Genomic DNA, 22865 nt, shown 5'->3' with positions numbered 1-22865 from the left:
TCACACTCTAGGGTCCATTTTGCTGGATATTGGAAGCATCCTCTTTACTCATCTGAATTGCTGGAGGCCCACCCTTCCCAGTCAAGGTTGTATGTTGCGATCCAAGATGGAGACTGCTATGGAAGCAGACATGCTAGATCTTCATTGCCAGGCTCATAGAGTAGAGCTGCTGCTATCCTGTTTCTATTCCTGCTATTCTGGTGTCTGATCACAGGAATTCTCAGACTGATATAATTGAAACAAGCAAGTAATCTTATTATTTTTTAAATTTTATGACAAAGTTGCATAGGCTCTGGAATTTCCTTTCACCGACTTCCTCATGTCCCCTTTCACCACCAATTTCCCCTATAATATTACAGTAATATAGTCCTTCAAAAACAGCCATAAGTCCATCATTCTGCTATTTAAGGGTATCTTGACATTATAGCCATGACATTTACTGAGAATTCAGCATCCTATTGTCACAATATATTTCTTTTTTTAAAATTATGTTGCATTATGTGACACAGTTTCATAAGCTCTGCCCTGCTAGATGTCAGAAAATTAATGTATGTGCCTCAAGATCAATTTTTAAATTTTTCTATTTAATTTTGTATTTTTCTAGGATGGGTTTTCAAAAATAGGATATGTTTCTAGATATGTTTTGATACTGAAGGCTCTCTAAAACACACTTGTTTACTACCATGCCATTCAGATGGGTTTTAGAACTGGGAAACTATGCCAGGGCCTGGGCCATCAAAGTAGGTTGGGGTACTCTGACATGTTTGGGTTCTTGGGAAAAGGGTGAGGAAAGCATATAGGATTGGCATGCTGACATGGTGCACTGGTTGTTCAGACTTGAGTGCTCATTCACATGCTTGGGAGCTAGAAAGGAGGAGGGAGTTGGGCAAACTTGGCTTGACATGTCTGCAATATCCCTTGATATAGGGGTGACTGCATCTTTGGTGTGCCAGACTGAGAGAGGCTCCAGCAATTGCTGGTGCTTGCAAAGTCAGGATGGGTATGAAACAGGCACAGCATGGCATCTGCACCCTCTGAACCATTCAGAGCTGGATTTCATGGTGGCCTGGTGGGACTGGACAGTAGCACCCGACAGTAAGGGCCAGAATAGTGTGGGCTAATCAGTCAAGGCCAATATATCTGCTGGGACAGGTGCCAAGTCAGGCTGGGTGATGCATCTGACAGCATGAGCAAGGTCGGTGACTGGGAATTTACTTGATAGATGAGCCTGGGTAATGCCTCTGTCAAGATGCATTTCCCACAGGTGAGCACAAGAACCAAGGGTAGGAGCAGCTCAGACCAAACTAGGTAACAATATTTCCAGCATAATTGCAACTCAGGTCTCAGGATTCAACAGGCTGGGTTGTGCCACAACTTTAGCCAGTTCACATTAGGGCTAATGTGGGCAGTTCAGGCTAGGCTAGAATACAGCATTTGCCAGCATGAGCTGGAAATGGTATAGGCCTGGCTGAGCCAGGTTGCAGCTTATGCCTGTTAATGCTGAGTTTATGTGGGCCAAGCCAGAATGGGATTTGGCAGTCACCAGCACATGTAAGACCCAAGCAGGGTGGGTAATGTGTAAGGGAAATCCAGGGACTGCCCAGTTGGCCACTTCTCTGCTCATGAGCTTGAGAGTTGGGGATTGTTGTGGATCGGTCTTGGAAGGGCTACACCTTCCATTGGCCTGAATATGAGTTGAGTCAGGGAGAAATATAGGCTGAGCTAACGTGACCAAATTCAATTGGTGTATGCATCAGCAAAAATAAGTGCATGCTACTTGGATATTTCCACAGCATCAATTGCAAGTATTAGGAATAGGGGCAAGTCCCATTAGGCTAGACAGCAGTACCACCTGGAAAGTGCAAGATTTGGAGCTGGCAGTGGCCCTAGTACTGAAACTCCAGGCACCCTTCTGATGGGCTACATCTCCCAGCAATGAACATGAGAACAAGGGCTGATGACAGGCCTATTGTTCAGCTAGCACCTGCTGGCATAAGTGTGGGCTAGACTGGGACTCAGTGTGCTGAGCTAGGCTGCAACACCATTGATGTGTACAAGAACAAATGAAACAGGATGAAGTTGAGCACAAAATGCCATGCACATGAACAAAAATTTGATGTGGGCCTATTGGGAGTGTTGGGTGGTCACTCCAAATAGAATGCAGTTCCTGCATGTGTGAGAGGGCTGTGTGTACAGTGAGAAGGGTTGGGCTGCAGCATCCATTGATTTTTATAATAGATGGGCTTGGGACAGAACTGACTGGGTGACTACAACTACCAGTGTGTGTAGGCTAATGCTAATGATGGACTGAGTCATCAGACCTGGCACTGGTTGAAGCACACAAGAGTCAGGTACTAAATTGTATCCAAAATAAATGAATAAATAAATAAATAAATAAATAAATAAACAAACAAATAAATACATAAGCAAGGTTTATTTACAGATTCCTCCCACCTACCTGGACCTCCAGACTCAAAACTCCAACCATGAGTAAAATTGCTAGATTTGTTTTCAGACAACAGATTAAGAACTGTAGTAGTGGCACATCAGGTGCCATTTTGTACAGTGTACCGAAGTCTATGAGACTGAAGACTCAGCATGCGCTGAGCTGGGAGTGAGCTGGCTTCCAGCTCAGTGCATTACCCTGATTCCACAGGGAAAATCATATTGACCTTGGCAACCTGCAGGTCAAAATAGGTACAGGGTGCCCTCAGACCTAAAGACCAGCAGCATTCCGCAAAATCAGCACCACCAGCAACCTAGCAATTTATAACAATTTTTGTCCCCTAAATCCTCTGAATTGCTCAAATTGAACCCACACTCACTGGAGGGAGTGGTGCAAGTGACTACAATCAAAGAAGCAGGTACCAAATGCACTAAGTAAAATCAAACTGTAGCCCTACAGTGACAGAGTTTAGAAATCTTCTCCAAGGAGAGGAATCTGCTAACCACAAGTACAGTAAGCAAGAGCAGAGGGGAGACAGAGGCACAATGAATATTATGGATGCCTTTGCCAACATCAGAGTTTAAAGAACTTAAACACTTATCATAAAGTTTCATGGCAGCAATGAGAGGCACGTGCAGGTATGTAAGGATTATGATACACAGGAAATAGCAACAACGAAACAAAATGAAGCAGAAATATTGGAAATGAGGGACACAACGTGGCAAATTAGAAGTTCAGTGGAAAGCCTCCATAATAGAATGAGGCAGAAAAAAGAATATCAGAATTGTGATATATTTCTTGCCGCAACAGAGAAACAATCAAAAACTGGAAAAGTCAAAGTAAAAAAAAAGTATTCAAGAATTAAGAGGTGCTATTAAAATGCCAAATATACGAGTTGTGGGAATTCTAGAATGTGCAGAAAGATAAGCTGGGTTTAAAAATGTATTTAACAGGGCCTGGCAGAGTGGCCTAGCAGCTAAAGTCCTCGCCTTGAACTCCCCAGGATCCCATATGGGTGCCGGTTCTAAACCCGGCAGCTCCACTTCCAATCCAGCTCTCTGCTTGTGGCCTGGGAAAGCAGTCAAGGATGGCCCAAAGCTTTGGGACACTGCACTCACGTGGGAGACCCAGAAGAGGTTCCTGGTTTTGGCTTCGGATTGGCGCGCACCGGCCGTTGCGGCTCACTTGGGGAGTGAAACATCGGACGGAAGATCTTCCTCTCTGTCTCGCCTCCTCTCTGTATATCCGGCTTTCCAATAATAACAATAAATCTCAAAAAAATGTATTTAACAAAATAACAAAATAATAAAGGAAAACTCCCCTAACCTGAAGAAAGAATTGGGAAACAGAAAAGAGGTAGGCAGAACTCCCAACAGCATTGACCAAAAGCAATTTTTACCATTACAAATAATAAGCAAACCGTCTTTAGTTGAACATAAGGAAAAGATCCTTAAATGTTAATGTGAAAAAAGCAATTGACATATGGAAAAATGGCATTGAGACTCACAGAAAACCCCTCACAGGAAAGTCTACAGGCCAGAAGAGAATGCAGCAACATATTCCAGGTTATAAAAGAATAAAAAATTATCCCTGAATAATACATCTAGCAAAGTTTTCTTCTGATTTTAAAATTTTTCCACAGTACAAAGAAACTCAACCAACGGACCTCTTCCAGACCTGCCTTGCAAATGACTCTTCAAGATGTTCTCTCCATGAAGAAATGAAATAGCACCCTCCAAAACCAAAGGCAAATATGAAGAGCATCCCAGTAAAATAGCAACAGAAGATAAGTCAAACAATGAACAACCCATGGCTAAAATGGCAGGACCAAATTACCGCCCATTCATATTAGACCTGAATGTAAATATAGTAAATTCATCCATCAAACATCATAGATTAGTAGGCTGAATTTTAAAAAAAACTATCTGTTGCCCACAGGAGACATATCTCACCAACATTCAGTGGAAACTATATCTCATGATTTCAATGTTTTATTTTTGTTTCTTCAAAGCATTTATTTTCTCATATTAAATTCTTTATCGATTCATAGGTCACACAGTAGCATCATTTTCTTTTGAAGATTTATTTATTTTTATTACAAAGTCAGATATACAGAGAGGAGGAGAGACAGAGAGGAAGATCTTCCGTTTCACTCCCCAAGTGAGCCGCAATGGCCAGTGCCGTGCCAATCCGATGCCGGGAACCAGGAACCTCTTCCAGGTCTCCCACGCGAGTGCAGTGTCCCAAAGCTTTGAGCCGTCCTCAACTGCTTTCCCAAGCCACAAGCAGGGAGCTGGATGGGAAGTGGAGCTGCTGGGTTTAGAACCGGCACCCATATGGAATCCCGGGGAGTTCAAGGCGAGGATTTCAGCTGCTAGGACACACTGTCGGGCCCAGTAGCATCATTTTCTTAAGAAGATTCTTGATTTTCTTTTTATTTCCTCAATGACACATGAGTCATTCAGTAGCATGCTATTAAGCTTCGTGTCATTTTAAATTTCTATCATTCTTCCTGTTGCTGATTTTGTTTTGTGGCTTTTCATTAAGGGGATGTTTAGTACCTTTATATTGGAAAACTATCATATTCAGATATGAGGATACAAAGCAATCACCACATCAATTTCCAGATCAAAAACGGAATCCTGAAAAAGCTGCCAAGTATATCTTGATAATAGGAAACTGAACACTCTGCAATTGTCCATATCCACAATGATGCACTTATGATTGTTTATGAAGAATTATACAATTGTATTGTTATGAGGGAATTGGTGGAGATGGTGGGGATTCCCAGAGCATATGGAACTGTATCATAAAACATCCTGTATTGATCAACTCTATATTCTTTCTTATTATCATCACTAATGGTAAAGGGAAAAAAATTCATCTTTTTCAGATGGCCTATGGGAGTCCTCACAGTTTTTCCATTTCTAAGATCATTGTAGAAAGAACATTATTGCATGACAATTTTCGCATTAGTGATAGATTCCCAAATAGATCCTACCAGATGATATAATCCCAGACATCACAGCTGGAAATGAAATAATATCAGATGATTTAATTTTCATGAGGTTTTAAAGAAAATATTTCTGTTTGTCCCGCTGAATTTGTGTTAGGAATTGAGGCCAGACAGGAGGTAGTCCTCACTTGGAACTGTGAGACATGCACACACCTCCACCATTCGGAAGGCCAAAGGTGCAATCTATCAAAACAGTTCCCCCAGAGGCAGCTGGTGCTGAGATCATGGCAGACTAGTGGATCTGAGCAAAGATTTATAATAACATAATCATAAGAGTCTGATGCAGAGACCTTATGAATTTGATGACTTTGTAAAAGGGCATGCTGTATGTAGCTGGGAATCTGGATACACAGAGAAGTTAGCATACACATAATGTGGGCACATGTCCTGGCATAAAATGGGGAGTTATAACCACTCAAGTTTATTGTTGTGCATGGTTTACTTAGGAAGAAAGGAGGTGAAGCTGTGACTATAATAACAATCACGATCATTGCCTCTTCCATGCTAACAAAATAGATCAACTATGGCCACTTTTGGTGTCATTCTGGATTCTCACTTCACTTGAGTATTGACCTTAATATCCTGCAGACATGGGCACATTTTGTAGGCACAGTCGCTGAAGCAAATTACAGATGTATATATCAAAGACAACACCTCTAAAGAAGAAAAACAGGAAGGGTGGTGAGCGGTGGGTCAGTGGTGGCTGGGTGGGTGGGGCTTTAGGGACAGGAGCCCCTGGGCAGAGGTCCTTCTGCATGTCACAAACGCATAAAAGAGAAAATGAAGGTATTATGACTCAGAAAGAGTATGTCAATTCCAACTATTACAAGTATGAAATATTGATGAAGTACCTGAAAATGAAAAAAATAGTCATGGGATTAATCAAAAAGCACAAAAAAAATCATTAAGGTAAGCATATCAGCATGTGCTACAAATCAAACATTCTACAGAAGTTTGAAACCTCAAAAATTCTTCAAACAAAAATATTAACAATGAATACCTCAATGTGGGAAGCAGAAAATGCCATGCAAACTTTCAATGGGCTCATGAGGAAGAAGAAAAATATCTAAGGTAGAAGACAGCTTCTTGGAAATATATTAGTCTAATAAACAACCAGAAAACATATCAGGAAAACTTTTAAGAGTATTTAATGTTAGAAGGCCTAAAATAGCAGAGAACTTCCCTGATGAGGGAAAGGGGGACACCAAGTACAGGAAGCATGCAGAACTCCTGATAAGCATGAACAGAAACTAATTTTACCACAAAACATCATAATCAACCTCTCAACCTTAAAAGAGAGAGAGAAAATTTTCCAAAATATTCATGAGAAAACACTCCAGATTACCTCTAGAGAATCTTCAATTAAAACAAAAGCTGATATCTTAATGAAAGACATACAGGCTAGGAGAGAATGCAGAATAGTAGCCCAGGTCCTTAAAGGAAGAAAATTCCAACCATAATATTATATCCATCAATCTGACATAGACATGACTCCTTAGCAAATATGTTAGCATATATGCTACCAACAGAAATACGAATGATTATCACCACAATAAAACTGTGCTGGGAGAATCTCTAGTAAAAGGAGATCAGTAACTCATACTCAGTGTACAAAGCAGATGTAATCTACTGGAGCAACAATGGCAACCTGACATTTGAGTTATTTGTTTCAGACTATGCTTACTTTCTTCAGTAGCAGTAAGATTTTTTTCTCATTGTTATGTTAAGTATTTCTTGTTTTATTGAAAATGCAGATCAGATTTATGGAGATAAAAAAGAACTACCTGCTAGCTCACTCACTAACTGGCTACAACAGCCAAACCTGTGTTGATCCAAAGCCAGGAGCCAGGAATTTCTTCCAGGTCTCCCATATGAGTGCAGGATCCCAAGGCTTTGTGCCATTCTCTACTGCTTTCCTAGGTCATAAGCAGGGAGCTGGATGGCAGGTAGAGCAGCCAAGACTCAAAGCAGCAACCATATGGAATCCTAGCTCTTGCAAAGTCAGCATTTAGCCGGCTATTCAGCCATCATGCCAATCCATATTTGTTGAAATTTTTACCAATGGAGTGTGAAGCCTGTAACTGCAAAATGAAATTAAACTATCCCATTGTTAAAATGTTTTAAGAAATGAAAATAGGAAGGATGGTGTGTAGGTAGGAAGCACCTCTATGTTTCTAAGTCTGTATTAATTTGCTCACTTTTCATAAGCTTTTAAGAAATGTAAGGGGGGAAATCCCATTAAAATTAAGTTTCAAATGATATCTCCTGTCTTTCTCTGAGCATTCTAAAGATCCCATTCAGAAAACTGAAGTTATGTATGAAAATATGTAACTATTCTATAAAAACAAAATGCATGGCTTTAATGAATGCTCAAACCAATGTATTTGTAAGATGTACAAACAAGATAAATACAGCATGAAATTCTACATAAATTTCTAGAAAGAACATTTCAATGCATTTGCATGTGTTCTGATTCAATGCAACATAGGTTTGAAAATCAAGGTTTAAAATACACCTAATGTATGTCCAAAAATCAATGTAAATTTTTTCATATAAAAGTAGTTTGCATCAAATTAGAATGAAATAAATGGAAAGGTAGGTTTTAAGAGATTCAATATCACCACAACACAGCTCCCAAATACATTTAAACTTCTATCTAAATTCCACTAAACTCATAAAGAGACTTCTTTTGGCTTTTGTTCCTTATTATAAGGTTAAGAAAACCTCATGGGCCCTATATGGTAGCCTAGTGGCAAAAGTCTTCACCTTGCACACGCCAGGATCCCATATGAGCAATGCTTCTAATCGCTGAGGCCCTGCTTATCAACCAGTTCCCTGCTTGTGACCTGGGAAAGCACCATAGGATGGCCCAAAGGCTTGGGGCTCTGAACCCCATGGGATACCTAGGAGAGGCTCTGGGCTACTGGCCTTAGATCGGCACAGCCCTGACCATTGTGGTTTCTGGGGCAGTGAATCATCAGATGGAAGACCCTTTGCTCTGTCTCTCCTCCTCTCTGTATATCTTACTTTCCAATGAAAATAAATCTAAAAAAAGAAAGCAAAGAAAACTCATAAAACTAAAGCCTGTCAGTGCCTAAGTGGTCAGTAAGCAGAATCTCAGGAAGATTCACAGTAGAGAGTAAATATATAGCAAAGGCAACAACAAGGCAATTCACTACCCCTCAAAACAAATAAAGATCTTTTTTAATCATGGGAAAATATATGGATAAAGGTGACTAAAGGCATGTTAAGAAATGAACCAGAGTACTCTAACATATTACATCCTAAAATCTGCAACTTCTACATTTAGGAGAATAAGAGAGTCTATACAAGCTGACCCATTGGATTGGTTCAAAGAAAGAAAATATCAACTTAAGAATATGAACAGAGTCTGTATGGGATTTTAAGGTTTTAAAAACTACTGAGGGAATTTGAGAAATATTCCCACTGTTTTCAGGAATGCAGAATTCTTCTTGATATCATGTTTTCTCTCATCCCCTATGAATGTTTCATTTTTTTGTTGTTGTTGTTGTTCCTTAAGAAGACTCATCATTGAAAAAAAAAAAACACAAAACAGTTGGCCAACTACAGAAGGTTGGTGTAGCTACATGTGTGGAGAGATAGGGATAGAAATAGGCAGAGGAGAGAGAAGGAAGTACAGAATTGCAGGAAGAGGTGTCTGAAGCTCCTGGAGTCCTCAGGAACAAGGCAAGTATCGCACAGGCAAGGGAAGGCAGCAGAAATTCTCTCAAGATGGCATTCTAGCTGTTGTGCATCAATGCAGAGAAGATGCTAGTGCGAGTCTTAGTCCATGTATAAGAAATGGAGGGAGGCAAAAGGACTCATATCAGGGCACCAATGGGATAAAAAATGCCCTAAGGAGGAAACTATAGGCAGAGACCTGAGCAGCCTCTGCCAGAGGAGGGAATGCCACTGGGGAAAGGATAGATGGGAAATGAAACATGCAAACTGGAGACACATGGGGTAAGACCTGAGCCACCCCCAGCCAAAAGACCTCAGAGCTGGGCCACCCAGAGGGACAATAAAATCACCCAAAACAGAAACACAGCATTACCCACTCCCACCATGGTCATAGGTTTCTCTTTCTCTTGTTGACCCAGCAATGTAAGGTCAGACTCCGAGGGTGCATAACAATAGGATGGCACCATAAAAATGCCCAGCAGACTACAGGGGAACCCAGTGGTGGAGTTACAAATTCTGTGACAAACCAAAGCCACACTACCCCATGCTGTCACTTGCCCATTAGAGATGAGTGAAGGCTCAGTGACTCCAGAGTGTGGAGAACCGAGCTACTGATTACACAATGTGTAGCAGTGGCTGCATCACTCCCACTCTAGTCAACTTCCCAGTGGGTAGAGGCTGTGAAGTCGTCAGCAGGAAAGGGCTTGTGTACAAAACCGGAATTTGCAGGCTCTGAGTTGCAAAGTTCCACACCCACCTGAGACTGGGAAACGTGAATGCTGAGGAAAGTGAAAGCACCAGTCACACACAAGTTGGCAGCAGCTGACAAACATCCTAGTTGCCTGGCCATCTGATGGGCCACACAATGCACATGGCAGTGGACCAATATAGTGGTCCCAGGAACTCCTAAAAACACATCAGAAGCTAACATTGCAAAATGACAAGAAAACACATATAAACAGGAAGAGTTACCAAGAAAATAAATAATTCACATGAAGGAGAAAGCACATGCCCAAAAAATTACCAAAAAATAACCTCAGTCTCAGAGTTGTGAGATGAAGACAGGAAAAAGCTACCAGATAAGGAAAATTTAAAAAGCATCAGGAAACTATGCAGAGACAATGAGAAGCATTGGGCAGAACTCAAGGACTTCAAAAATAACATTAGCAGAGAAAATAAGCCAGATCACAATGAAATTTCAGAATTGAAAAAAAAAGCTTGACCAATAGAATGAATGCTGCAGAAGAAAGAATATCAGACAGAAGGGGAAGATTTTTCTCATTATGACTCATGAAAGGAAACAACATTAAACAGAGACAACAGCATGCAAACACACACACACACACATACAATCATGACAGGGCTAAACCATAACCTCTCAATACTGACTCTTAACACAAATGGCCTAAACTTGCCAATCAAAAGATATAGAATAAAACAATGGATCATAAAACAGTACCCAAGTATCTGCTGCCTACAGGAGACATACATAATCAACACAGTTGCAAGGAAACTGAGTGAGAGGATGGGAAAAGAAACTTCACACAAATGGAAAGAAGAAAAAAAGTTGCTGTAGCTTTTCTAATTTCAAATGATATAGATTTCACTACGAGAGATATTGAGATAAGAATGGACACTACATAATGATAAAGGGAGTCATTCACCAAGAAAATATAACAATAATACACATTTACATGCCAAACATGAGAGCATCCAGGCATATGGAAAAATGAAACAGAAATATAGGTCAATGGAGTAGAAAAAATTTCAGAAGGGAACCACACATGCACATCTATCTAACCTTTAACAAACAAACGAACAACAACAATCTAGAAAACAACCTGAGAAAAAGGAAGGTCTCTTCATTAGTTGCTGTTGGGATAACTGGCTCGCAGCTTGTAGAAATAAGAAACAAGACCCACACCATTCACCACACACAAAGATCAAATCCAAATGGTTACAAGATCTAAACCTATACCTACAAACAATCAACCGTTTGGAAGATAAAGTTGGAAATACTCTGCAAGATACAGGTGTAAGCCTTGACTTCCTAGAAAAATCATCAAAAGCAAAGGAAGTATGCAACACAATAAATAAATGGGACTACATTAAGCTAAGAAGCTTCTGCACAGCAAAGGAAACAATCAACAAAGTAAAAAGGCAACCAACAGAATGGGAGATCTTTGCACACTACACAGGAGACAAAGGGCTGATTTCCAGAATATACAAAGAACTCCAGAACAACAATAAAATCATAAGAAATAAACCAGTGAAGCAATGGGCATGGGAAATGAGCAGACATTTTATAAAGGAACAAATGCAAATGACTAACAGACACAATAAAAAATGCTCAAGGTCTCTGCCAATAAGGGAAATTCAAATACAAACACTGAGTCTCCCCTTAACTCCAGCAAGAATTGCCCACATACAGAAAACTACTAACAACATCTACTGGCAATCTTGCAGTGAAAAAGGCACCCTACTCCACTGCTGGTGGCATTGCAGGCTGGGGCAACCGTTATATAAGTCTGTATGGAGAACATGCAGGCAATTAAACCTCCACCTACCATATGACCCAGCAATAGCACTTCTAGGAATATATCCAAAAGACTTGTTACATGAGAAAGCAACATGCACTCCAATGTTCATTGTAGCATGGTCACCAACCACAAGAACATGGAAACAAACTAATTGCCAGTTATCTGCCCATCTACACTATGGGATACTACTTGGCTATATCAGAAAGTGAAATACAATACTTTGTGGCCAAGTGGGCAAAACTAGAGACCATTGATGCTAAGGGAAATGAGCCAATCCCAAAAGGTCAGATATCATGTTTGCTCTAATATAAGATACTATAATGTCAAATCTTGGGATCTTACATGTGAATCTTACCTTATGTCACTTCATACATTCATTACCATTTGTAATAGGATCTTGTGCTTGAATTCATTAACCAAGCATCTGTAAGAGACTGACTGTTTATAAATTACCTGAAATGGACAATGTCCTTTTTATCACTGTTTGCGGCACTGCCCACAAATAACAAAGATTCATTATGGCCCAGGGATATAAGAATGAAGTCACAACGAAATGACTGACAGTCTCCTACATGGTTGGGAGATAATCCAGTGGCAGCATGAAGGACTTGGGGAAAGTTCATAAAAGACACCCACGGTGAGATTGGTGCAGAGAGCAGAAGGGATGGGAGGGAACTTGGGGAGGTGGAATGGAGAACCCAGTGCCAACTAAACTGTATCAAAAAATATTAAATAAAAGGTTATGATCTTCAGAATGTTAATTTGATTTTTACCCCTTGTACCTGGTTTCCTACAACAGCAGCTTCAAACAAACAGGGATACATTGTCTATTCTGTTTCCTGCACCTGAAAAAAGTAAAATGTTTCCTTCATATCCAGGCTAAACATACACATGCACAAACAGACACATACACACAAATACAAACATACACAAGTTCCTGTCAAAGGCCATCACAGAGTAACATTCCCTGGAATATCAGACTGAATGGTTCTCACATCTGCTCCTTGTGCACAGGCCATCCTCCCCCTCCTGAGCATCCTTCAGCATGGGAGTGTATTACAGAACCCTCGTCATTTACTGTGAACCAGAAAACTCAGTAAAAGAACAAACCCAGTACAAGAGGTCACCACATCCTCCTCTGTGGGACCACTGAGGCCACAACATATGCCGTGATCTTCTCAGTATCATGGAGTCTCTCAGATGGTCAGGGGCCTTCCCTCTTCATTGTCTAATACCAGAGCCTCCATAGCTTGGGCCAACAGTCTACCAAACACAGACATTCAGGCCCCTCCATACCAGGGGCCTCCATAGCTTGGGCCAACAGTCTACCAAACACATTCAGCCACCAGGTTCTAGCAGCGCCAAGACAGAAGCAGGGAGCAAGACTCCTTATGTCTCCAGGGCTTGGAGAGGAAGCTTAAAGGTTCAAGGGCTGAGAGCTGAGTCACAGAGAGGTCTCCATGGTGACTGCAGGACAAGGTTTGACTGAGCATCTTTGTGACATCACAGGGAGCTTTCTAACTTTGTGTCAGGACATTAGGGGAAGACTGTGCCCCAAGCTACCACTTAATCATAGTTTTCTTCTAATGCGACGAGGCTGACTTCAGCTTCAGATCACAAAATTTATCAAATCTTTCTCTATCCCATTTCTGATTACTGTTGGCATGCCAATTCATGTTCAGCTTCACTTAATTTTTCCTGATAGATGTAATGACATAATTAGATATATCTGAAGGTCAAGGATTAGATATATCTGAAGGTCACTGTTACTCAGTGATGAGCAACAAATCACCAACAATCTAACAAGTAAAACATTTATTCTCATACCACTGGTCAGCACAAATGCAGTTTTGTGTAGGAAACAATCAGAAATATTAAGAGAAAAATGGGGCCCAGCGCTCTGGCCTAGTGGGTAAAGTCCTCACCTTACATGCAGTGGGATACCATGTGGGTGCTGGTTCTAATTCTGTCGGTCCTGCTTCCCATCTAGCTCCCAGCTTGTGGTCTGGGAAAGCAGTCAAGGACAGCCCAAAGCCTTGAAACACTACACCCATGTGAGAGACCTGGAAGAGGATCTGGGTTCCTAGCTTAGGATCAACACATCACTAGCCTTTGTGCTCACTTCGTGAGGGAATCATTGAATGGAAGATATGAAAATCTAAGAACCCACACCTGAAATTCCCTGGAGAGTGCCACAATTCAATGCAAACAAAGAGCTGTTTATCAACAGCAATAAGTAAAATCGAACTGTAGACCTGTCTGGGACACAGCTTAAATCTACCCTAAGGAGAATATTCTGCTAACCTTCTGGTACAATGACCAAGAGCAAAAGAAGAGACAGAGTCACAATGAATATTGCTGAAGACTGCCCTGCAAAGGAGCAAAACCCTTTGCCAACCTCAGAGTTCACAGAGGAAGACATCAAGAAAATGGGGGATTCAGAATTCAAAATACTTGTTACAAAACTTCTTATCAAGAATGAGAAGCACATAAAGCAGGCATTCAAGGAATTTAACGAATATGTCACACTGGAAATGAATCAAATGAAAGCTAATATATCAGAAATTAAGAATACAGTGGAGCGAACTACAAGTACAGTGGAGAGTCTCCAAAATAGAATGGAGGATGCAGAAGAAAAAAAATCTCAGAACTGGAAGATATTTCCTGTCACCAGGGTGAAACCCAAAAAAGCTGGAAGCAGAGCTGAAACAGGGCACAAAAAGTATCCAAGACTTGAAAGGCACTATTAAAAGGTCAAATAGGGGCCTGGTTCAATAGCATAGCAGTTAAGGTCCTAACTTTGAATATGCCAGGATCCTATATGGGTGCCGGTAATAATTCTGGCAGCTCCACCTCACATCCATCTCCCTGCTAGTGGCCTGGGAAAGCAGTTGAGGATGCCCGAATGCTTTGGGATCCTGCACCCGTGTGGGAGACCCAGAAGTGGTTCCTGGTTCCCGGCTTTGGATTGGCACAGCACTGGCCATTGCAGCTCACTTGGGGAGTGAGTCATCGGACGGAAGATCTTCCTCTCTGTCTCTCCTTTTCTCTGTACATCTGCCTTTCCAATAAAAATAAATAAATCATTACTGTTTTTAAAGATTTATTTATTTTGTTACAAAGTCAGATATAAAGAGAGGAGGAGAGACAGAGAGGAAGATCTTCCATCCAATGATTCACTCCTCAAGTGGCTGCAACGGCAGGTCATGCACCAATATGAAGCCAGAAACTTCCTTCCAGGTCTCCCATTGGAGTGCAGGGTTCCAAGGCTTTGGACCATCCTCAACTGCTTTCCCAGGCCACAAGCAGGGAGCTGGATGGGAAGTGAAGCTGCCTTTAGAACCGGCGTCCATATGGGATCCCAGGGCGTTCTAGGCGAGGACTTTAGCCTCTAGGCCATGCCACCGGGCCCATAAAAATAAATAAATCTTTAAAAAAAGGCCAAATATAAGAGGGATAGGAATCCCAGAAGGTGCAGAAAGAGAAGCTGGGTTTACAAATGTAGTTAATGAAACAATAACAGAAAATAATCTATTGGAAGACAGTGAATTATTTAAGTTACTTTTAGTAGTATCAATATTTTAAAAAATTAATTCTTCAAAAATTCCAAGAAAAGATGGAAGATGGAGTAGATCAATTAACCACTTCAGCTATATGTTTGCAGCAAAAAACTGGATAAGGGGAAACTCTAAGATGGACTATGTCAATCAGTGGACTCTGCACCAGTCTCATCGTACCTAGATTGTTGCTGATGATATGTTGGAGCTTCTAATTGATCGAGGTGACACTCTGCTGGCTCTGCCTTCAAACCTGAGAGGGCCTCCCTAAGAGGCCGTTGAACTTGATTGGACAGTGAGATGCTGGACTCTGTATGGTGTGAGCTTGTAATTAGGGAATCCCAATGGAACCTGAGCTGTGGTTATGCATCAAGGTGAAGGAATTCACCATGGGGGAAGGGTTTGGGGTGAAGGGGGGAGAATCCCAGTACCTATGAAATTGTGTCATGTAATACAATGTAATTAATGAATAAATGAGAAGGAAAAAAAATTCATGAAATTGGAGTGTTTCCAATACATGCATATGTGTGTAATTTGTTAATTAATGCTATTAAATTCTCACTGCAAATATCTTCCACATGATTTTTTAAATGCATATGTATATATTTGGAATATGAAAACACTTTTGATATTTTTGTATATTTGTATCCTAACACATTTAATGAATTCATATATATAATTTAAAACAAATCTGCTAGAGTACATAGGTTTCTTTTTTATTAATAGTTAATAACTTTTTAAACCAGGCATAATTTTGCTTCTTTATTTTTTATTCATATGCATTTTTTTGTCCATGTGTGTATCCTAAAATTTCTAGATTTAGTAGGAGCAGACAGAAAAGGCATTTTGTCTGCTTCCAAAATTAAGTAGAAATACTTTCAGCTTTTTCCCTATTCAGTATGATGTTTGCTGAAGTTTTTACATAGGACTTGTAATTTTCATTATGAGGAATTTATGCATGCATGAATGAAGGATTCCATCAAATGCCATTTCTACAATTAATTAGAAGATAATCTAATTGTTAGCCTTCATTCTATTGATATAATGTACTATAGTTTTACACTATATGTCATTTTTAAATGTTTATTTGATTTTAATTATTTAATTGTAAATGGAGGTTTACAGAGAAAGATCTTCCATTTCCTGGTTCACTACACAAATGATTGCAATGGCTGAAGCTGAGCCAATCTGACATCAGGAGCTAGAGTTTCTTCTGGGTCTACCAAGAAATTGTGGTGTCCAAAGGATTTGAGCCATCCTCTGTTGCTTTCCCAGACCACAAGCAGAGAGCTGGAGCAGCCAGAACATGAACCAGTGCCCATACAGGATCTTATTGCATGACAGGCAAGAATAAAAATCACTCTATCTTGAATCAGCCCTGTGTCCTTTGGTTACATCCCACTTGACTGTGGTGGATTAGCCTTCTCTTGAGCTCTTAGAATTGATCTACCAGGTAAGCTATGAGTCATTTAATGGTTTAATCAGAAGAAAGTGTTATGAAGAGATGAAACTAACTGAAAACATCAAAACCCATGTGATATAGTTTTGGTTGATTTTTGTTGGTGAAGCATCAATTTCTGCAAGAAGGTTCTTGATTTTCATTTCTTCAGCTACACGTTAGTCATTTAGTAGCATGTTATTATTTAACTTCATGGTGTGATTAATTTCTTTTTTCTTCCTGTTGTTGATTTTGTTTTGTGTCTTTTCATTTAAGGAGATGTATAGTAGCTGTGTAATAGAGACTAACATCCAGATGTGAGGATAGTTAATCCAATGCACTATCATTTCTTCCACTGTTTCTACATTTTATGTTACCCATGAATTTTATCAGTGAATTCAGTGTCAATGTGCTGTACTTAAACACACAAGTTGGCAGATATACACTTCTTTGTAAAATATGTCTCATACCTATCTTGCAGTAAAGAAAGCTAAGTTGTATTCTGTAAGAGTCCCAAGGAATGTAAAGGAATGTGTTTTTTTTTTTTTTAACATACTGGTTACTCAAAACCATGTCAATTCCATAATGTTACAAATTGCTGTTAATGTTATATTGGGACTCCTAATTGACTGGGATGATATTCTACCAGCTCTAACTTTGGACCAGAAATGGTCTCCCCAAGAAACTGTTCAACCCATCTGGACAATAAGTAGCTGGACTCTATGTTTGGTATATGTTTGCAAGAAAAGAATCTTGATTGAATTTGAACTGTAATACTGCACCAAGGTGGAGGAATCCACCAGGGGGGAGGGGCGTGGGAAGGGGTGGGGGGCATTCCCAGAGCCTATGAAACTGTCACATAATGCGTAATAATTAATAAAAAAATAAAAAAAGGTAGAATCCTAGAAATTGAAAAATAATAATAGGACTAAATCATGTAAAAGTATAAAATAAATTAACTGATAACTAGTTGGTGAAGATTAAGTCTGATGACACAGCATCCACATCAAGTTATGAGAAAAAAATAAATTTTGTTCATGACTTAATGAAAAAGAACAATTAAAAGCAGGAAAAAAACATTAGTTTTCATAATTGTAATCAATGACCTTCTACAATGCTGATAATATTCAGGAATGGGCACTTTGGGTCTATATAACAAGGCTTCTTACATCTTCATTAGTAGTGAAACAGCAAGAACTTTTAAGGGGAGTGGAGTGGTTATTTCAGAAGTTCAAGGTATAAAACTCAGGAATACTTCACCTCCCATTTCTATTTTTTTTGTCAATATTTTAAACCTTTATTAAAATTTAAAAAAAATACACAAACAACTAGAAGCTATAGAGCAAAATAACTCACTTTTTGCAAAGTAATCTTATAAGATAAAACCACAAGAATTAAGTCTGAACTTGGCAAAAGTGAGTGGTTTTGGGAAAGAGGTAAAGAGTGGGTGTAAAATGACACACTAATATTCACCACTATGTGAATAATTCTTTGCAGTTGATGAAACACTTCAAGATGTATATGCTTATTTTGACTTCACAGAAACCCTGTTATTGTTTATAGATGAGCAAAAAGAGTGGAAGAAAGTAAGAAAGAAGAAGAAAGCATGGGACCGAAGAGGCAAAGAAAATAGGATCAGATAAGGTCATAGAACAAGGAGATAAAATCCAATATGCTAATAAGTTCTCTAAAATAAAAGATACAATTAAAAAGAACAGGGAAAGAGTAAAATAATTTTTATGTTAATAACATCGTTCCTGCTCATCAGACTAGAAGTTAAAAGTTAATTGACAGCTTCAGTTGTTGACCCTAATTCTAAAATATTGAATTAAAGTTAATCTACACCTAAAAATAGAATTGATAGATTAGAATGATAAATGATCTGAAGACATATGCCACTTTAGAAAGATCTGCTTTCAAAATGTGGCAATATAAGAGAGGGAGATATTTCCAACTTACATTGTAAAGAAAATTAAAGAGTAAAATGCTAAATATCAACTTCCTGTGGCAGATTATTTTGGATAAAGTAACTGGTGCTGATCCTGATGACCCACAGAGTATAAGCTTGTGTTTTAATCTCTTCAAATTTTACTAGTCCTTTCTTCCAGGCCTCAAAGGTATAAGAGAAGTGAGATTAGAACCACTGTGTCTTCTATTTGCCAGCTTTAGTTGCTATAAACGTTGGGATGTCTGCTTTTGTGTCAGCTCTCCTGGGTTTTCTTCATTGGAACAACTACTGACTTCATTAGGTAATCTTTTCTTCTAAATTGAATGGCTGTCTCTCCAGTTGACCTAGATTTAAAGAGAAGGATAGCTTCAGGAAAAGTAAAAATAAATGTAATATGCTTATTTGATATTTATTTGTATTTATAGGCTCTATTCTAATAAGGGTCCAGTAGACTCTTCCAGTGAAGTCAAGGCAGTATCCATGTGGATTTTTCCTGACAATGTTGATGAGCGTAAGTTAAGTGGATGCTCTTTTGTAAGCTCGGCCAAAAATCAGCCATTGTGGGCCCAGCTTGATGGCCTAGTGCCTAAAACCTTATCCTGTGTGCACCAGAACCACATATGGACACTCATTCATGTCCTGATGATCCACTTTCCATCCAGCTCCCTGTTTTTGCCCTGGGAAAGCAGTAGAGAATGGTCCAAAGCTATTACATTGTCTCAAGTTATAGGTTAAATCAATGTTTTTTATATATTAAGGTATTTTTTTTTTTGTTTTCAGATGCTTATTATGTTCCCATTCCTTTAAATTAACAAAGGCTGTTCTTTTTTAAAATGCATTTAAGTGATGATTTTTTTCTTGTTAATTGAATCTAATCCATATTGTGTTATATCGCAAAAACAAAAAAACAAGCAAACAAACAAACAAAAAAACTTCCTTTGTCATATACTTTAAGCCCTCTTGTCTTCCTTGGCAGGCATCCAAAACATTCAGAAGTTTTTAATTTGGGGACTTTGGTAGTTACAGTGAGGCTTCTTGGAAATATCAGATTTATCTCTAATTTTGTACAGGCAACAACTAATCAGACTATTCGGATTATATGAAAGCTATTGGTGAGTGCTGAGCAGTGCACAATTTTATCATATCAAAATACTTCTGCAGCATATATCCATAAAATTATATGAATCTAATTTTAATGTGTGTGCTTTTAAGAATTCCAAAAAAAAAAGGCTGACAATGATACATAAACGAATAAACCAGTAACAGGCAGATGTATTTAGTTTTACACATATATCCAGTTGCTCACTTCATGTTTTTAGAATGATTTATATTGCTGGGAAAACTTAAACATAGGCTTTAAATTTAATGGATGGATTTCATAGTTACAATCTGTTTTTTTTTCCTCTCAGTGTCTTGACTCAGACTGAAGTAGCATAATAATTTTTCACTTGCTAATTTCTAGTAAGCACTGCTCCCACCAAATTTGGTTAATAAAGACTCCTTAAGTTTCTAAAGCGTGAATATTGACCACAGATTTATCTTTTCATGTTTGTTTTTGTAAACACTTTTGGTTCTATGAGTGTGGTGTCAGAGTCAACACCTACTGATCAAAGGCTCTATTCTCACAGCCCGCAGAGATATATGTGTATTTTACAAAGCAAAAGGTGTTGCTTCCCAATAATGCCATTTGAATCCAGGTCCTTTTGAGACTAAATGAAAATGCCTCATAATCTTAGATGTATGCCATTCTTTTCAGGCTAGATTTGCTTTGGGAAATTTTAAAGTGTTATCAGTCATTGCTATTTGTGTTTTCTAATCAGAAAATACTTTAGCATTTGAAACTCAGTTTTTACAATTCTTGTAGCAAAAGTTATTTAAAAGGGTAGATCTATTTGTATATTTCCTAAGTCATTTTGGTACACATAATTGTTCACTGTCCAGTAGCAATGGATTTGCTGCATGCAACCAATGATCATGCACATAGACTACTGATTGATTGTCAATAGCCAAAGATTATTAACAGCGTCAGAGTCTTACAGACTAAGGGTCACATAGGCATAAGGGAGATGGAGCAAGAGGAGTTAATTTGAGGGGATGAGAGTTCCAAGAGCTCTGCATTGATCTGTTATCTAAACCTGTGGTTTAGAGAGTTCCTAGCAAATGCATTTCCATATCAACCACTACTGAAGCATTCTGACAGGATTGTAGCAGGCCATGGCTCAACAAAGGCTCCCCAACGGTTTTCCTACAGATCTAATAAATTGTCCTCCTACACTTAAGTATAAATCGGGCAAAGGAAAAAAAATGTTTGCTTTTTTAAAATATACCCTAAGAAGTAAACAGTAACCTTTTAGTTAGCTAATGCATTTTATCATTCCAGGCACAACTGTTTTAGATTTGCTACAACTTTCTTTCATAACCTACAATTTTTGTATTTTATTCTACCTACATTAGTAAACCATCTGAAGAAACATTGTGAATTTTTGTTACTAAGTATAGGAAGTTATTCTAATTAATTGGTTGTAATTTTAAGGTGCCTAACATTTTAAACTCTTTCTAAAACTGATTATTTCATCTGGGTTGAACTATGTTTGCTGAGTTGATACAAATTTCTTTGACTTACGTATTTTTTGACAATTTTATGCGATTTTTGACAGTTATCCCTTAATATAATTTTGACAGTTATCCCTTAATGTAATTTTTGACAAATTTCTTTGGCTTATGTAATTTTTGACAGTTATCCCTTAAAATGCTCAAAAATTGCAAATGAAAATATTCCACTTGAAATATGCTCAAGTATTGCAGAAACTGTGAAATGTTATGTGCATGCTTCTAGAAAATGTGCTTTTCTGGATGAAGCACTACACTGTGTAACAATTCTAGTGGATAAGTTTAAAATTATCAACATCTACTACCTTCACTAAAAAAATCTAAAGAAGCTGGAACGGAATTTTGAAGACATGCAAAAGAAAACATAAGTGAAATAAATGATTTTGGGGAATGGAGCAAACTACGGAGCAAGTTTTCCATTCTTACACATTTATCAGGCATATCACAAATCTATCTTGGATTAAAAAGATTGAAGAGCAAAAAGAAATTAAAACTCACTAATTGCAAACATTACAAGCTGACATTGAAATCATGTGAGAAGCAATGTATTATTTTTCACACATTAAATAAGCTAATAAAATAAAATTCCACATTACAAAAACTTCTCAATTGAGAGTGGTATTTAAAAAAGGTTTGTCAATAAAATGTATATAGAAAGCCATTATAAAATAACATGAAATGGGAGAGAGAGAAAAAGATGGCCGACTGCAGAGAGCTGGTGTAGGGTGGAGTAGGGAAGGAGGGGAGCCGATCCAGCAGAGAAACAGGCCAGGAGGTGCGAAACTGTAGGGAGAAGAACGAGAAGGTCACTGGAGTCCACTAAAGCAAGAAGATCTACACAGCGTGAAGGAACAGCCGCAAAAAGTAGGAAAGAAAATACAGCACGCCGCGAGAAACCTGGTGAGTCACGATCCCAGGCAGGGGGAAGGCGGCGGAGGCTCAACCGCCCCACAGAAAACAGAGGCGGCTGGAAGGATAGGCGCCCACACCGACAGGGGCACCAGTCCCCTGGAAGGCAGGAGCCCCCAGAGGAGGCTACTGGACTGATCATTGGGTGCATCATCCCTGCAGAAGTGGAGGAAAAGCTGGGGAGATTTCCCAGAGGCTTGCCTACCCGCTGCTCAGCGGCTGAGGGAGAGTGCAGAGGGAACAGGAGCGGCGCTGTGGGACTGGGGCTCAGAGATCCCCGTATCGGCTCTGAGCTGTGGACTGGCTGTGGGAGAGTCAGTGGATCCTGTTGCTGGACTCGCCCTGAGCCCCAGAGGCTGGGCAACGCTCGACAGGGCCTCACGTCCTGGGCAGAGGAGCAGACTAGTGGGGGCATATCTCACCTCAAGGGCTCTGTGCCTCACAGAGATCAGCTTCTACCCTTGAGAGAGTGCAGCTGAGGAAGTGGCTTCTTCAGGGCAGAGTCCCCAGCTGGGCTCAGCTAGAGAGGCCAGACCAGAGCGGGCTCAGCTGAACTGGCCGGACAGGTTTTCCCAGCAGGAGCCCACTCGGAAAGACCTGCCTGCGGTGTTGCAGCCCTCAGCGGAGCAGCGCTTCCGAGTTTGGCACTGGGGCCGCGGAGATTTCCAGCCCAGCACAGGCCGGGGTTGGGGATTTTAG

This window comes from Ochotona princeps, chromosome 13 (genome assembly GCF_030435755.1).
Source record: "Ochotona princeps isolate mOchPri1 chromosome 13, mOchPri1.hap1, whole genome shotgun sequence".
Taxonomy (NCBI): Eukaryota; Metazoa; Chordata; class Mammalia; order Lagomorpha; family Ochotonidae; genus Ochotona; species Ochotona princeps.
The sequence above is the reverse complement of the archived record's forward strand: the minus strand, read 5'-3'. Positions refer to the sequence as shown.